Source organism: Saccopteryx bilineata, chromosome 3 (genome assembly GCF_036850765.1).
Source record: "Saccopteryx bilineata isolate mSacBil1 chromosome 3, mSacBil1_pri_phased_curated, whole genome shotgun sequence".
Taxonomy (NCBI): Eukaryota; Metazoa; Chordata; class Mammalia; order Chiroptera; family Emballonuridae; genus Saccopteryx; species Saccopteryx bilineata.
The window spans coordinates 124,835,891-124,854,259 of NC_089492.1; the positions used below are offsets into that span (position 1 = coordinate 124,835,891).

The 18,369-nt window shown below is 41.6% G+C and overlaps 1 protein-coding gene across 3 annotated transcripts in view; it reads left to right on the plus strand.

Moving 5' to 3' along the window:
* Positions 1 to 49: 49 nt before the first annotated feature.
* The window catches only part of LOC136330450 (zinc finger BED domain-containing protein 5-like), a 41,904-nt gene continuing 23,584 nt past the window's right edge, over positions 50 to 18,369 (plus strand). For all 3 annotated transcript variants that reach the window (XR_010730295.1, XM_066267290.1, XM_066267289.1), the window contains exon 1: positions 50 to 295. The gene's annotated coding sequence lies outside the window, so the exon portion shown is untranslated. The remainder of the gene's footprint in view (positions 296 to 18,369) is intronic.

Below are 18,369 nucleotides of genomic sequence, written 5' to 3' on the forward strand. Positions count from 1 at the left end.
TGAGGCGGTTTCCAGGTGCGCGTCTCTCGGCAGAGGAGGGGGGCGTGGCTTCCCCGCGTACCTCAGTGCTTCGCTGCAGGAGAACTTGACACCCGAGCGGTCTTTAAGTCCCGCCTCCTGTGTTTTCCCGCGCTTTTGCCTGGAATGCGAAAGCAGTTCCCGGGACCGACTTCTTGCAAAAAGAACGAGTTTTCGCCGTCTTGCTGAGAATTTTGAGGTGCAAACGCAGGACGGAGGCCCCTGGGCGGCCCTGGCGACGGCTGAGACGGTGATCGGCGTCGCACCGCTGCTGAGAGTAAGTGAGGCAGAGGGCCGGGCCTGGCCGGAGGCGCCTTGCAAGAACGTTTATGCTTACTTCTGAGGCCATTTTCCCGTTCTGAGCCTATTTTCCGCCACGGCAGCCATTTCTGTCTGGGTTTTAGAAGTTTGGGGGCAGCACATTTTTTTATTCAACTCAGAAACTTTCCTTAGGCCTTTAGAAATACATATTTATGTTATCATTATAATCGTATCAAGGGGCCGGCAGACAAGTAACTTACTAGATTTTCAGGCAGTAGTGGGATTCATATAATTTAACAACTGGTTTTCTGCCCAAATGACCGTTTTAAGTATTCAGAAACGATTTTCTGCCCTAATGACCGTTTTAAGTATTCAAAAACGATATGCCGAAAGGCAGTTTATTATTTCATGCATTTAATTCTTTAATAATAATAAAAGCTACACAAAACTAGATTATAAGAGAGTTTTAAAATATCAATGAAAAAATGTTAAATAGTACCTGACAAAAAATAAAACTGTTATTTAAGATATTTGCATATTGTTTCTTGGTTGGCATCCTCACTTGCAGTTTTTTACACCTATGGATGTAATGAACATTACTACGGGCGCTTAGAATACACTGTTATGCAGGTGAACATTACAAAAGAGTAAGGAGGCCCTGGCCGGTTGGCTCAGTGGTAGAGCATCGGCCTGGCGTGCAGAAGTCCCGGGTTCGATTCCTGGCCAGGGCACACAGGAGAAGCGCCCATCTGCTTCTCCACCCCTCCCCCTCTCCTTCCTCTCTGTGTCTCTCTTCCCCTCCGGTAGCCGGTAGCCGGTAGCCCAGGCTCCATTGGAGCAAAGAATGCCTGGCTCTGGGGATCGCTCCTTGGCCTCTGCCCCAGGCGCTAGAGTGGCTCTGGTCGTGACAGAGTGACGCCCCGGAGGGGCAGAGCATCGCCCCCTGGTGGGCAGAGCTTCGCCCCTGGTGGGCGTGCCGGGTGGATCCCGGTGGGGCGCATGCGGGAGTCTGTCTGACTGTCTCTCCCTGTTTACAGCTTCAGAAAAATACACACACACAAAGAGTAAGGAATGTCAATTTGTGATTTCCACATTGGGCGGCTGCCCAGGCGCCCATCTTAGAACCCAACCGGTTGCCGAACACAACAAAAAGTGAGGTATGGCTTCTGCTGAACTGGTGTGAACAGGCTGAATCCCACCACTGCGTTCAGGGAGAATAATTGGCTTAAGGGTTGTGCATATCGCTTCTCGGCCTGACAAGCCACAATATTTCCAGCAGTGTTTGGCCCGTTATAGAAATATGTGTTTGTTAACCTCTGATTTTATCTTTTCCAGAATAATTTCTTTTAAACTTTAGGCCTCTTTTATGGGACTGAGTGGCCTTACTTTTATTGTAATAGTCTTTTTCAGTAATGTCAGTAGCTAACTCTTGTGTATTATGTAGTGAGGTACAGCAAGTTTTTTAATCCTTTGACTACCAAGAGGGTTACAGATTTTGTAGACCCGAGCACTGTGGGGCATACAAATATGAATGAGATGGGTCTCCGTCCTCTAGTTTTCTCTTGGATGGTGGAGACAAAGCTGTGTCAGTGAGCTAATACCAGGGATTAATGTGTGGACTGTTATCCTGGTTAACCTCCAGGGTGTAAATGAAACATTGGTGTTAGCCTTAGAACCCTTCTCCAAGGAGGAATAGGAGTGGTGAATCAAAGTTGTGATAAGGAAGTCAGTCTTAAAGGGGTATGTGCATGTATGTGTGTGTACACATATGTATATGTAGTAAGGCTAATTAAGAAAGTTGAAATTCAGCCCTGTTGGGGTTGGCTCAGTGGTAGAGAGTCATCCTGGTATGTGAATGTCCCAGGTTCAATTCTGGTCAGGGCACAAAGGAGAGGGACCATCTGCTTCCTCACCCCTCTCTTCCCCCTCTGCCTCTCTTTCCCAACCCTCCTCCCTCTCTCTCCCTCCCCTCCCTATTCCTTTCTTCCCAGCTCTTCCTGCAGCCATGGCTAATTGGCTGGAGTGAGTTGGCCCCTGGCTGTCGGGCCTTGGCCTCAGCCCCTAAAAATCACTGGGTTGTGCAGCCAGGACGCCTTAGATGGGCAGAGCATCCTATGGCAGATCATTGGCCCAAGGGGGCTTGCTGCTGGGTGGATCCCAGTTGAGGTGCATGTGGGAGTCTGTCGCTCTGCCTCCCCTGCTCTCAATTAAGAAAAAAAGAAAAGAAAAAGTTGAAATTCATCTGTTATTTTATTTTTTACTGGACAAGTAATTACTTAAGTGTTTAAATAATGTTGTTACTTTTCTCCACAATTTATTAAGGTACACAAATATTTGAAGGAACTGCTAGGGAGGTTTGTCTTCCATCTCGATCTCTTTTTGCTCCTCCTCTTCCCTATTTCTATCTCTCCCTCTATCTCTATTTCTTTATATGTATCTAAGGAACTTAACAGTGTGTGTTTCATGTAGAAATCTTTTGACTGGTGACTAATGTATTTTGATTTGCTTAACAATTTGTATCACTAACAGAGTACTGTGAATCTGGTTAAATGATGAGTGGATTTTAGGCTTCATTTAATAAACATGCCAGCAGGTTTCAGAGCCTTTCATTATTTGAAGCTTGATCTTTTGTGTTGTAGGTTTGTTAGTTGTGAGATGAGCCTATTTGGTTTCTGTTTTTGAAAATGGTAAGGAGTTATCTGGTCTGGATTTTATCTTTTCAAATAGTTATTCTGTGATGGGATTCTATTGTTAAGGCCCAATGGGGATAACAAAGTTTATTGTTAACATCTTGGTGCAGATGGGCTAAAGCTAAAAAGGTCTCAGCCATTACTAGTACTGCTTAGAGAGCTCCTTTTTTTAAAAAAAAAATTTATTTAGACAATTAATTTTAACGGGTGACATTGGTCAACTTGAGTACATAGATTTAGAGAAAACATCTTCAGGTCATTTTTTTTTTTTTTTAATAAAAGTTGGTTATAACTTTTTTTATTTATTTTTATTTATTCATTTTTTTTAGAGAGGAAAGGGAGAGACAGAGAGAGAGAGAGAGAGGAGAGACAGAGAGAGAGAAGGTGGGGAGGAGCTGGAAGCATCAACTCCCATATGTGCCTTGACCAGGCAAGCCCAGGGTTTTGAACCCGCGACCTCAGCATTTCCAGGTCGACGCTTTATCCATTGCACCACCACAGGTCAGGCTCCAGGTCATTTTGACATTTGATTATGTTGTATACCAACACCCAAAGTCAATGTCATTTATTTCTGCTCTGATCTTTTTTCTTTAATTATTGTTATTTATTTATTCATTTTAGAAGAGAGAGAGAGAAAGAGAGAGAGAGAGAGAGATAAAAGGGAGGAACAGGAAGCATCTACTCCCATATATGCCTTGACCAGGCAAGCCTAGGGGTTTGAACTGGCGACCTCAGCATTCCAGGTCGATACTTGATCCACTGTGCCACCACAGGTCAGGCCATCACCCAGAAGCAAATCGTCCTCTGTCACCTTTTATTTGATTTTCTTTATGTGCCATTCTGACTGGTGTGAGGTGTTACCTCATTGTGGTTTTAATTTGCATTTCTCTAATGATTAGTGATGTTGAACATTTTTTCATCTGTCTATTGGCCATCTGTGTGTCCTCTTTGGAGAAGTGTCTATTCATTTCTTTTGCCCATTTTTTGATTGGATTGTTTGTCTTCCTGGTGTTGAGTTTTACAAATTCTTTATAAATTTTGATTATTAACCCCGTATCAGCCATATTGTAGAATATGTTCACACATTGTGTGGGTTGTCTTTTTATTCTGTTCATATTGTCTTTAGCTGTGCAAAAGCTTTTTAGTTTGATATAGTCCCATTGTTTATCCTGTCTTTTATTTCACTTGCCCTTGGAGATAAATCAGCAAATAGTATATTGCTGCGAGAGGTGTCAGTGAGCTTATTGTTTATGTTTTCTTTTAAGATGCTTATGGTTTCATGATTTACATTTAAGACTTTTATCCATTTTCAGTTTCTTTTTGTGAATGGTGTAAGTTGGTGGTCTAGTTTTATTTTTTTGAAGGTAGCTGTCCAATTTTCCCAATACCATTTGTTGAAAAGGCTGTCTTTACTCCATTGTATAATCTTACCTCCTTTGTCAAATATCAGTTGTCCATAAAGGTGTGGGTTTATTTCTGGGTTCTCTGTTCTGTTCCATTGATCTATATGCCTGTTCTTATGCCAGTACCAAGCTGTTTTGAATACAGTGGCCTTGTAGTATAACTTGATATCAGGAAGTGTGATACCTCCCACTTTATTCTTCTTTTTCAAGATTGCTGAGGCTGTTCGTGTTCTTTTATGATTCCATAAAAATTTTTGGAATATATATTCTATATCTTTGAAGTATGTCATTGGTACTTTCATTGGTATTGCATTGAATTTATAAATTGCTTTGGGTAATATAGACATTTTAATGTTTATTCTTCCTAACCATGAATACGGTATACGCTTTCACTTATTTGTATCTTCCTTGATTTCTTTTATTAATATTTTATAATTTTCCGAATACAAGTCTTTTACCTCCTTGGTTAAATTTACTCCTAGGTACTTTTTTTTTTTTTTGTATTTTTCTGAAGCTGGAAATGGGGAGGCAGTCAGACAAACTCCCGCATGCGACCGACCGGGATCCACCCGGCACGCCCACCAGGGGGCGAAGCTCTGCCCATCTGGGGCATCGCTCTGTCGCGACCAGAGCCACTCTAGCGCCTGGGGCAGAGGCCAAGGAGCCATCCCCAGTGCCCAGGCCATCTTTTGCTCCAATGGAGCCTCAGCTGCGGGAGGGGAAGAGAGAGAGAGAGGAAGGAGAGGGGGAGGGGTGGAGAAGCAGATGGGCGCCTCTCCTGTGTGCCCCGGCCGGGAATCGAGCCCAGGACTTCCGCACGCCAGGCCGACGCTCTACCACTGAGCCAACCGGCCAGGGCCACTCCTAGGTACTTTTGTTGTTGTTGTTGCAATAATGAAAGAGATTGTTTCCTTAATTTCTCTTTCTGACAGTTCATTATTGGTATATAAATATGCCTCTGATTTTTGTGTATTAATTTTATACCCTACCACTTTGCTGAATTCATTTATCAGTTCCAATAGTTTTTTGACTGAGACTTTAGGGTTTTTTATATACAGTATCATATCATCTGCAAATAATGATAGTTTTACTTCTTCTTTTCCAATTTGGATGCCTTTTATCTCTTCTTGTTGTCTGACTGCTGTGGCTAGGACTTCCAGAACTATGTTGAATAAGAGTGGTGAAAGGAGCACCCCTGCCTTTTTCCTGATCTTAAGGGGATAGCTTTTAATTTTTGGCCATTGAGTATGATGTTGGCAGTGGGTTTGTCATAGATGGCCTTTATCATGTTGAGATATGTTTTCTGTATTCCCACTTTGCTGAGATTTTTGATCATAAATGGGTGCTGGTTTTTATCAAATGGTTTTTCTGCATCTATGGATTTTTCTCCTTTTATGTGATGAATCACATTGATTGCTTTATGAATATTGTACCATCCTTACCTCCCCAGAATAAATCCCACTTGATCATGGTGTATGATTTTTTTCATGTATTGCTGGATCCAGTTTGCTAATACTTTGTTGAGGATTTTAGTATCGAAATTCATCAGGGATATTGGCCTATAATTTTCTTTCTTTGTGTTGTCTTTGCCTGGTTTTGGAATCAGAATAATGCTCGCCTCATAAAAGGAGCTTGGAAATCTTCCTTCATCTTGAATATTTTGAAGTAGCTTGAGAAGGATAGGAGTTAGTTCTTCTTGGAATAGTTGGTGGAATTCACCTGTGATGCCAAGTGGCCCAGGGCTTTTGTTTGTTGGGAATTTTTTTGATAACTGTTTCAATCTCATTTGTTATAATTGGTCTGTTTAGGTTTTCTGATTCTTCCAGATTGATTTTTGAAAGATTATATGTTTCAAGGAATTTGTCCATTTCTCCTAGGTTGTCTAATTTTTTGGCATACAGTTCTTCATAGTATTTTCTTACAGTCCTTTGTATTTCTGTTGTGTCAGTTGTTATTTCTCCGCTCTCATTTCTAATTTTATTTATTTGAGTCCTCTCTTTTTTTCTTGGTGAGTCTGGTTAAGGGTTCATCGATCTTGTTTACCCTTTCAAAGAACCGGCTCTTGGTTTCATTGATCCTCTGTATTGTTTTTTTAGCCTCTGTGTCATTTATTTCTGCTCTGATCTTTATTATTTCATGCCATTGTGATCAGAGAAAGTTCTTGATATGATTTCAATCTTCTTAAATTTGTTAGACCTCTTTTGTGCCATAACATGTAGTCTATCCTAGAGAATGTACCATGAGCACTTGAAAAGAATGTATATTCTGCTGCTTTAGGGTGAAAGATTCTGAAGATATTTATTAAATCCAGTTGATCTAGTGTGTCCTTTAAGTCTGCTGTGTCTTTGCTAATTTTCATTCTTCAAGATCTATCTAGTGATGTTAGTGGGGTATTGAAATCCCCTACTATTATAGTATTGTTGATCTCACCCTTTATATCCATCAGTCTGCTTTTATGTTTAAATGCTCCTATATTAGGTGCATGGATATTTATAATGGTTATATCTTCCTGTTGGATTGCTCCCTTTATCATTATATAGTGACCTTCTTTATCTCTTACTATAGCCTTTGTTTTAAAGTCCATTTTGTCTGATATAAGTATCGCTACCTCAGCTTTTCTTTTCATTTCCATTTGCATGAAATATTTTTTTTCATCCTTTTACCTTCAATCTATGCATATCTTTTGTTTTGAGGTGAGTCTCTTGTATACAGCATATGTATGGGTCCTTATCCCATACATATGTTTACTTATCCATGCAGCTTCCCTATGTCTTTTGATTGGATCATTTAATCCATTTACATTTAGGGTTATTATTATTATTTTATTTTATTTTTTTGCATTTTTTTTTTCTGAGGCTGTAAACAGGGAGAGACAGTCAGACAGACTCCCGCATGCGCCCGACCGGGATCCACCCGGCATGCCCACCATGGGGTGACGCTCTGCCCACCAGGGGGTGATGCTCTGCCCATCCTGGGCGTCGCCATGTTGCGACCAGAGCCACTCTAGCGCCTGAGGCAGAGGCCACAGAGCCATCCCCAGTGCCCGGGCCATCTTTGCTCCAATAGAGCCTTGGCTGTGGGAGGGAAAGAGAGAGACAGAGAGGAAGGCGGAGAGGTGGAGAAGCAAATGGGCACTTCTCCTGTGTGTCCTGGCTGGGAATCGAACCCGGGTCCTCTGCACGCTAGGCCGACGCTCTACCGCTGAGCCAACCGGCCAGGGCTAGGGTTATTATTGATACGTAGTTTTTTGTTGCCATTTTATTCTTTAAAGCTGTATCCCTCTTTTACTATATTCTTTTCCCTCTTTGTCGTGTTTACAACAGGTCCCTTAACATTTCCTGCAGCATTGGTTTGGTTGTAATGAATTCCTTGAGGTTTTTTGTCTTGGAAGCTTTTTATTGCACCTTCAATTTTATTGGTTTTGTTTTTATTTATTCATTTTTAGAAAGGAGAGAGAGAGGGAGAGAGAAGAAAGAGAGAGAAAGAGGGGAGGAGCAGAAAGCATCAACTCCCATATGTGCCTTGACCAGGCAAGCCCAGGGTTTTGAACCCACGACCTCAGCATTTCCAGGTCGACGTTTTATCCACTGCGCCACCACAGGTCAGGCCGCACCTTCAGTTTTAAACTATACCCTTACCGGTTGTAGGTTCTTTCCTGAATTACTTTGTATATGTCTTGCCATTCCCTTCTGGCCTCAAGTGTTTTTGTTGAGAAGTCAGATGTCATCCTTATGGGGGCTCCTTTGTAGGTGATAGTCTTTTTTTCTCTAGCAGCTTTTAATATTTTCTGTTTATCTCTTAGCTTTGGTATTTTAATTATGATGTGTCTTGGTGTAGATTTCTTTGGGTTTGTCTTTAATGGAGTTCTTTGTGCTTCTTGATCTTGTGTGACTTTTTTCTGCATCAATTTCAAGAAGTTTCAGCTATGATTTGATTGAACAAAGTCTCTGTCCCTTGTTGTTTCTCCTCTTCTTCAGGAACCCCTATGATGCTGATGTCGTTTCTCTTTAGGTTGTCACAGAGCTCTCTTAGATTTTCCTCAGATTTTTTTCAGCCTCTTTTTTGTTTTTTGCTGCTCCATTTCCATGTTTTCATTTATCTTGTTTCTAAATTGCTGATTTGATCCTCTGGTTTATCCAGCCTGCATTTAATTGCTTTTAGTGTAGTCTTCATTTCTGATATTATATTTGTCATTTCTGACTTTATTATTTCAATGTCCTTTTTGATGCCTGTAATCTCTTTATGTTCTCATTATGTCCATTGTTGTTCTAAGATCTTTCAGCATTCTAATAATCCTTAGTTTAAACTCTGCATCCTGTAGTTTGTTTATTTCCATATCACTGAGTTTATTTCCTGGGAGTTTCTTTTGTTGATTCATTTGGATTGCACTTCTGTGTCTTCCCATTATGTCTGTGTATACCCCCTTTGTTTGGATGTGTTGTTTGTAGTGCTGGCTGAGTCTAGGGTTGGTGTTGTCTGCCTCCAATTTTTAGTTGTGTTATTTTTAGGTCTTGGGTTGGCATCAACTGTTGTTTGTAATCTGCTGTCAGATTTGGCTTTTCTAGTGGAGCCTCCTTTGAAGTCTTGATTTGCTTGTTTTCTTCACCACTGCATTCTTTTTTTTTTTTTTTTAAATTAAATTTAATTTTTTTTAAGGGACAGAGAGAGAGTCAGAGAGAAGGATAGACAGGGACAGACAGGAACGAAGAGAGATGAGAAGCATCAATCATCAGTGTTTCTTTGCGACACCTTAGTTGTTCATTGATTGCTTTCTCATATGTGCCTTGACCGCGGGCCTTCAGCAGATCGAGCAACCCCTTGCTCGAGCCAGTGACCCTGGGTCCAAGCTGGTGAGCTTTTGCTCAAACCAGATGAGCCTGCGCTCAAGCTGGCGACCTCAGGGTCTCGAACCTGGGTCTTCCGCATCCCAGTCCAATGTTCTACCTACTCTGCCACCACCTGGTCAGGCCACCACTGCATTCTTATCTGTCCATGAGTGTCAATTTTGTGTCCCACCTCTGTATGGAATCAGACAGTTCTTAAGTTTTTTCTGATTTACGTATTTCACTCAGTATAATGTTGTTAAGGTCCATCCATGTTGTAAATGTCACTGTCATCATTTCTTATGGCTGAGTAGTATTCCATAGTATTATATATATGTACTACATCTTCTTTATCCAATCCTCTGTTGAAGGGCTTTTTGGTTGAAATGAATCCTCATTCACTGTTGGTGGGAATGTAAAGTGTACTATCATCATGGAGGAAAGTATGGTGGTTCCTTAAAAAATTAAGAATAGAACTATAATATAACCCAGCAATCCGTCTACTGGGTATATACCCCCAAAACTCAAAAACATTGGTATGTAAAGACACATGCAGCCCCACATTCATTGTAGCATTGTTCATGCGGCCAAGACATAGAGAGCTCCTTTAATAGGAGTAAGAGTGGGAAAGCAGTTGATGCTCGAAGGGCTTATCTATGTAGTTTCTTAGAGCACTCTGTCCTTGGTGTCACCAAGGACAGAGCGCTCTGAGAAACTGATTTAGCTGCCGGTCATCTTCCAGTTGGGGGAGAGAAAAGCTTGACCCTTTCAATTAGAATGATTATAAACAATATCCTAAATGCACTGAAGGAGAAATTAGAACAACAAACCAATTAATTTGTGGTTTTTGATATTTTGGAGCTGACAGACACATGTATTTCTTCTCTGCAGTGGTTAAAACAACATGAAGGTTGCTTTTTCAAACAACAGAAATTCCAGAAAGGTTTTTTTTTTCCGTGTTTGCTTTTTGGTAGTATGAGAGAGCAAAGCCATATTTCTAAGTGGAAAAAACTCAGGAAACTCATTATAAATTTGTAAATATCTGTAATGATTAATAATAATGATGATGATTTTTTGAACTCGCTTAACTAGCCATGTTTTTTTGGAGACAAGGTTCACAAAACTTTATGGCCACAGAAGCATAAATGTTTCTAATTTTAATGTGTAAAACAGTCTTGGTGGTAAAACGGTTTGACAAGAACGTCTAGGTCTTCACAGTGGCAGGAAAACAGGTATCACAGGGGAAAGTGAAGGTTAATTTTTAGTGCTCTTTAGAGTAAGTCATCAGTGAAGCCAAGGTCTTTGTTTACTAGGTTGTAATTATGCTTCATCAGCTGTACAAATTAAAAGGTTTTAGAGCAGGATGAATTGCCAGAGATAATCCTAGGTGAACACACCCCATCTCAAAGGTTACATATTGTATTTTATTTAATTAACAATATTGTAATGACAAAGTTACAAAAATAGAAAAAGATTAGTGGTTGCAAGGGTTACAGAAGGGGGAATGGAGTGGAGTTTGGCTATAAAAGAACAAGAGGGATTTTTATGCGGAAGGAAATGTTTGTATTCCAACCGTATCAGTATCTGATTGTGATAGTGTACTATGGTTTAGCAAGATGTTACTGCTGGGGAAATCGGGTACATGGTACGAGAGATCTTTCTGTATTATATACATATCTTAACTACATGGGAATCTACAACTATCTTAAATAAAAAGTTAGTTTGAAAAAAGGGTCTACGGGATGGCATTTCAAGCAACTGAGAAATTTTAGGTCAAACTATTTGCGTTATGGTTTTTCTTTAATGAGAGATGATTAATTATTACACTCTTAAATGAAAACTACTGTTTTCGATTTCAAATTTTTCTTATTCTCTTTTGATAGGGATTACACAAGATTTCTTTGTGATGAATTTTCCTCCAAGGAAATGGGACAGCACCAGTTACCGAATCTGTTGAGACTTCCTAAAGTAATTGAATCTACTGCTTTAATTAAAAAGAGAAGAGGCCCCCATTTGGGGGTGGGCTTAGTCTTAGACTTTAGTATGGACCCTTCAAGTGGTATCCCTTCACCACTAGTAAGTGTTGCAGGAAACAAAGGAGGACAGAGACACTCAGACAAGTGTGGAGGAAGGGGGGGTCTGTTTAGCCGGCGGAGCAGCATGACCCAAAAAGGACAAAGCACAAGCTCCCTGAACTTAGCTTTTCTAAGTCTTATATACCTTTACAGCTTTAGCTTACATATGACAAGTGCCTGATTTCTTTTGACTTCTTTGTTTGCAGGCCTACCTGACTTTTGTGTCTCCAGGAGGGGTGGAAGTATGAGATGAGGTTCGAACTGTTTGTTTTTGACTGTTCTCATATCCCGTTTTTCTTGGCTGTGTTGCAAGGTATTTCAGGGAGCTGAGAAAGGGCTTTATTCATAACTAGGGTTAGTTTTTTCAAACTATTCAGTGACTCCTTCTAGTCCTCTTCCCTCATTACCCCCTTTGAGACTCCAGAGCCTCTTTCAAACTGGAGTCTCACTTTTTTTTTTTAGAGGAAAAAGGATTTTATTATTTTTATTTATTTATTTTTAGATTTTATTTATTAATTTTTGAGAGAGGAGACAGAGAGAGAGAAGGGAGGGAGGAGCAGAAAGCATCAACTCCCATATGTGCCTTGACCAAGACCAAGAAAGTCCAGGGTTTCGAACCGGCGACCTCAGTGTTCCAGGTCGATACTTTTATCCACTGCGCCAATGCAGGTCAGGCAAGTCTCACTATTTTTTATCCAGACTCAGCTTGGTAGTGGTGAGTAAAAATGAGCTGTTTCTTTTGCTATATGGCTTTTCTTCTAGCTGAAGGACCTACATCCTCTGGCTGAATGAGTTGTAGCTGCACATGCATCAAAACTTAGTATAACCTGATCGGGGTTCCCCTTGACCCTGGTTTGGACTATATTGTTGGTCTATCTGTCTATTTTCCTTACTATATACTCCTGTTACTTTTATTTTTAACACTGCTGAGGTGGTGGGCATCTTTAGGGTTATAACAGATATAGAGCTGGTCATTTTTTGGGTCACACATTGAATGTTGGATCTGATTATATGTATAGGTCCCTTTTTGAATTTGTTCACACTTATAGAAACTGTAGAATATCAGAGTGGTGGAAACTCTCTGGCCATCTTTGGTGACATGGTTGCATAATTCACAGTCTTCTGTCCTAATTTCCCTCCCTCCCCATAGTCTAATTATAAGGAGCCTCACGGTGAGGTTCCTCAGGCTTCAGCTGTGTGTGGACCAGCCAGCTCCGGGTTTGTGACTGGAGCAGGGCATGTGGTTTTCTTCAATGTCAGCTTACAAAGGTTAGGGGTCCATCTGTGCTGTCCATGAGGGTGTCTATGTAGGGACCGCAGGCTTAAGCTGGCTGTGCTGAGTCCAGGTGCATATGCCTTCTACCTTGTCAGCCATAGGAGTGGTCAGGATTACAGTGTAGGATCCCTTCCGCTTGGGCCAGAGGAGAGTTGGATTTCAATCCTTTGACCTACACTTGATCTCCTGGGGGAAAAGGATGAACAGGAGCAAACATACTCAAAGCCATTTCTAACCTAGTTGGAAATGGTTGTGACCACTCTGCCTAAAGCCTCTAACTGCCTGTGTAGCTCTGTCTCTCCTAGCTCCCCAGGGGGGAGGGGGCTCCCTAGCAAGCTAGGTAATAAGGGGGGGCCTATTGTATAATACCATATAAGGTGAATATCTGGTGTTTTTGGATGGGGTGCACTGGATTTTAAACAATATTAAAGGTAGGGCTTGTACCTATTAAAGATCTGTTTCCTGACATAACTTGCTGAGCCCTAAATTTAAGGTTCTATTCATGCGTTCCACCTTCCCCAAACTCTTGAGGCCTGTATGCCACATGAAGCTTCCAAGTGATGCCTAAGGCTTGAGCCATCTCTTGTACTACATTATCCACAAAGGCAGGGCTGTTGTCCAAGCCTATCTGAAGTGGCAGTATAAACCTTGGACTGACTTCTCTAAGCAATGCCTTTGTCACTTCTCTGGCCTTTCAGTCTGGGTAGGATAAGCTTCTACCCATCCTGAGAGGGTGCATACTTGCATCAGTAAGTACTGCAGCCTTGGCTTTTGGGCATCGTGGTGAAATCTGTCTGTATGTCTTCAAAGGGGGCTGCCCCATAAGACTAGAGGCCCTTGTTTTGTATTGTTCTGATGGCAGCTTGGGCAACACAGGCTGACTTCCTCGACCAGAGTCACTAGGAAAAGGATGTAGAAATATTTTTCTAGCAGCTTCTGTAACCTTCTCTCCCCCATGGCAACACAAGGGGGGATGAAGATCTAGAACTCCAGCAGACCATTAATACGACTTCTGGTGCTGCATGGTTTTGCTGATGGCTTTGTAGTCTGGTTGATACGTGGTGAGGTTAAGCTTCATGCAGGTGTTAAGACTTCCATCCATTACACGTGATTATAGGTTGGTCTTAACGTTCTTTAGATGTGAGAAAGACTGCTCACATGCATATGTACAGCGAAACATTGTCAGTACAGCAGTACTCACATGCTGCAGTGTGTGGTATGTAATTGGTATGTGACGGGAAGTCGTTCCAAGTTTTGACAATGAGCTGGTTCGCGGATTGAAGTTTTTTCATTTCTCCCCACTTGTGTTTGCTCGCCAACTCTGCTTGCTGTCGTGCAAGTCTTTCCAAATCTTCATTCAGTGACTTGAACTTATTCACCCACATGTCTGAGGCCTTCAGGTCAGCAGCTTGTAGCTCAAAATCTCTGACAGAGACACCGGGGATGTAACTCAGGTCGGCGCTATCCACTGCACACTTGTGTGGATGGGTGATGAGCTTAAAAAGAGGAGTGTGCTCACAAAATTCTCCAAAGCATGCTTTGAATGACTGCATGAGATTAGATGCGAAGACCGCTAGCTGCTGGAGATCCAGATGTTGAGCAGGGTCACTTGCTGTGTATGCATCTTTAAACTCTCCCAGTTTTTCAAAGTGTAGTAAACGACCTGTTTCAATGTCGGCAATGAAGAGTTACAGCTTGTTTTTAAATGCAAACACTGCTTGTTGAAGGGATAAGACTGTATTTCCAACGCCTTGCATTTTCACATTGAGCTGGTTCAGATGTTCAGTCATGTCCACGAGATAGTAGAACTTCAGGAGTCGCTCAGTGTTAGCTAATTCAGGATGCTCAATGTTTTTCATTTCAAGAAAAGTCTGGATTTAGCTCAGACAAGTTCGCGAAATAGCTGAGCACCTTCCCTCTTGACAACCAACGCACATTGCTGTGCAGAAGCAGACCAGGATAATTATTCCCAACTTCATCCAGCAGTGTTTTAAACTGGTGATCATTGAAAGCTCGGGCAACAATAAAGTTGACCACCCGAATGACCAGCGTCATCACCTCACCAAGATGCATGCCACACATCAGAGTACAAAGCGCCTCCTGATGTAGGATGCAGTGAAAACTTAGGGTGGGTCTCTTTTCATGTTCATGAAGAAGTGCTACGAATCCTCTGTTTTTCCCCACCATGCATGGAGCACCATCAGTACACACCGAAATAAGTTTATCCATCGGTAGATTTTTTTCTTTAGCAAACTCAGTGAAAGACTTGAATAAATCCTCCCCTCTTGTCTCTTTCATAGGCAAAACAGCAAGACTTTCCTCACATAGTATGTCACCGACAGCACACCTTGCAATAACGCTGAACTGGGATAAATGGCTTATGTCTGTTGACTCATCCAAAGCGAGAGAAAAGAATGGTGCTGCATTATGTCCTTCACTTGTGTTGCCCCAATTTGATTTGCCATCATGATGGTACAATCATGAACAGTTCCTTTTTTTTTTTTTTCCCCTGAAGCTGGAAACGGGGAGAGACAGTCAGACAGACTCCCGCATGCGCCCGCCAGGGTGCACGCCCACCAGGGGCGACGCTCTACCGCTGAGCCAACCGGCCAGGGCCCATGAACAGTTCTTGCTGACAGACGCATGTCTTTTATTTGTTTGATTATCTTGTCTTTATCCGAAAAGTCATCAAAAAGTTCATTGGCAACATCAAGCATGAATGTTTTGGCATACTCCCCATCTGTGAATGGCTTTCCGTTTCTCACAATTGCTAAAGCACCAGCAAAGCTAGCCAAATTCCAGTCACCTTGTTGGGTCCAAACACGAGTTGCTGCTGACTAGCTTGCACTCTGCACAGTAGTTCTTGACATGCTTTCTTCCTGTTGTCCCCCGCTGGATATTTTGATGCAAATGTAGTATGATGTGTGTCGAAGTGCCGCTTTATAGTTGACCGTTTCATTGATGCAATTTTATCATTGCATATTAGACACACTGCAGAACCTGCTCTCTCCACAAAGGCGAATTCCTCTGTTCTTTCCTGCTGAAAAGTACGATACTCCTCATCTTTTTTTCTTTTAGCCATCTTCTTTGTCAAAAGGGTTTCTGCAGTGAGCTAGCTACTTGATTAAAAGGAGGGAAGTTTTACTTCCTGACCTCACAACGACCTGTGTACGTTAAGCATTATCCAATAAAAATTTGGTGTTGTCCCAGAGGACAGCTGTGATTGGCTCCAGCCACCTGGAATCATGAACATGAGTGGTAGGAAATGAATGGATTGTAATACATGAGAATGTTTTATATTTTTAACGTTATTTTTTTTTATTAAAGATTTGTCTGCAAGCCAGATGCAGCCATCAAAAGAGCCACATCTGGCTTGTGAGTCATAGGTTCCTGACCCCTGCGATATAGGGAGAGTGAGGAATGACAGCAGAGTCATAAATGACAACTGCCTCAATATGTCGGTGACAATACTGAGCTGACTATGACATGTTGTGTTAGATCAGGGGTCCCCAAACTGCAGGCCACATGCGGCCCCCTGTGGCCATTTATCAGGCCCCTGCCGCACTTTTGGAAGGGGCACCTCTTTCATTGGCGGATGCATCCTGTGCTCCTGGAGTACTGTATGTGACAGCGCCACAAAGCGCGGTGTCACTCAAGTACATACAGTACTAATTCCGGTGACGCAGGGTGCACACGTCACGGCTCTGGAAGCGCATCATATCACTTGTTATGGCTAGCAGTGACAAATATGGAACCGGACATTTACCATCTCATTAGCCAAAAGCAGGCCCATAGTTCCCATTGAAATTCTGGTCAATTTGTTGATTTAAATTTACTTGTTCTTTATTTTAAATATTGAATTTGTTTCCGTTTTGTTTTTTTACTTTAAAATGAGATATGTGCAGTGTGCATAGGGATTTGTTCATAGTTTTTTTTATATTCCGGCCCTCCAACAGTCTGAGGGACAGTGAACTGGCCCCCTGTGTTTGGGGACCCCTGTGTTAGATAGTTAGAAGTTTGGTTGGCGGAGAGTGAATGTTAGGGAAGAAAGGTCCGTTCAGGCTAATGAATGGATGATTTCAGTCTCTTAGGTTTGAAAGTGTAGGCATAGTCGATAATTGAGTAAATGCTGACTAGACATGTGGGATAATCTCATTACATCAGTGATCCCATTCAGCTGTTGCAGACATTTTGTTGAGCAGTTTTATGTTTACAGCAGAATTGAGTGCAAACCACAGAGAGTTGCCATTACCCTCTGCCCGCACACAGCAGCCTCCTGTACCACACTGCTATATTCTGTAAACTTAAATCGGCGTGTCATTATCACCCAAAGTCCATAGTTTACACTAAGGTTTACTCTTGGTGTGTCTTCTGTGGGTTTTGACAAATGTGTAATGAAATATATGCACTATTGTAGTATCACCCAGGATAGTTTCATTGTCCTGAAAGTCTGCCCCGTGTGCCCATCCTCCTTTCCCTCCCAGCCCCTGGTGACTACTGAACTTTGTACTGTCTTTATAATTTGACCATTTCCAGAATATCGTATAGTTGGAATAATATGCATATGTATAAATTATTATATGTAGACTTTTCAGCTTGGATGTTTTTACTTAGTAATAAGTACTTAGGGTTCCGTGTCTTGTCATGCTTTCTAGTGATGAGTAATAAACTATGAAAACTATGAAACATCCATTATCTGGATGTACCTACTGAAGGACATCTTGGTTACTTCCAAATTTGGCAGTTCTACTTAAAGCTGTTATAAACATTTATGTGCAGGATTTGGTGTGGACATAGGTTTTCAGTTTATTTGGATAAATGTAGAGTTTAGTTGCTGGACTGTAAGGGAAGAATGTGTTTAGTTTTGTAGGAAACTGCTGACTGTGGCTGTACCATTTTGTACTATTTCTTTTTTTATTTTTTATTTATTTTTATTTATTTTTTCCCATTTTGTACTATTTCTACCAGCATTGAATGAGAGTCCTGGTTCTAAATTTTCATCAGAATTTGGTATTATCAGTGTCTTGGATTTTAGCAATGTAGTAGGTATATAGTGAATTACACACTGCGTGTGCGCACACACACACACAATCACCTGCCATTTACTACTACTAAGCCTGAGTATGTCGTCTTTCCATATACCTCCACACTTCTGTACTAGCTCTTTTCTCTGGTAGTTTGATTCTGTAGGTAATATCTGGATCTCTGTGCTTTTAAAAGCTTTCGTGATGATTCTGTGTGAAATCAGAGTTAAAACTTTTAGACACACTGTGAAGAATACTTGGCACAGAATAGATCTTTAAGAAATGTCAGCTTGCCTGACCAGGCGGTGGCGCAGTGGATTGAGCATTGACCTGGGACACTGAGGTCCAAGGTACAAAACTCCAAGGTTGTCAGTTTGAGCACAGCCTCAGCCAGCTTTAGTGTGTGGTTTGAGCATGGGATCATTGACATGATTCTATGGTTGCTGGCTTGAGCCCAAAGGCGCTCGCTGGCTTGAGTAAGGTGTCACTGGCTCATCTGGAGGGCTCCTCCCGCCCCTGTGAAGGCACATATGAGAAGCAGTCAATGAACAACTAAAGTACTGCAACTATGAGTTGATGTTTCTCATCTTTCTCCCTTCCTGTTTGTCTGTCTCTCTCCCTAACTAGCTAAAAAAAAAAAGCAAGCAAGCAAGAAATGAGCTTATACATAAATAACAATTAAGGAACTATAATTCACCAAAGTCCCAAGTGGAGATTTAAACCCTGCTTATTTTCTCAACCCTGCTTATGTTTTTCCTCACCATGTTGCCTCAATCCCATTATATATTAATGACAAAGA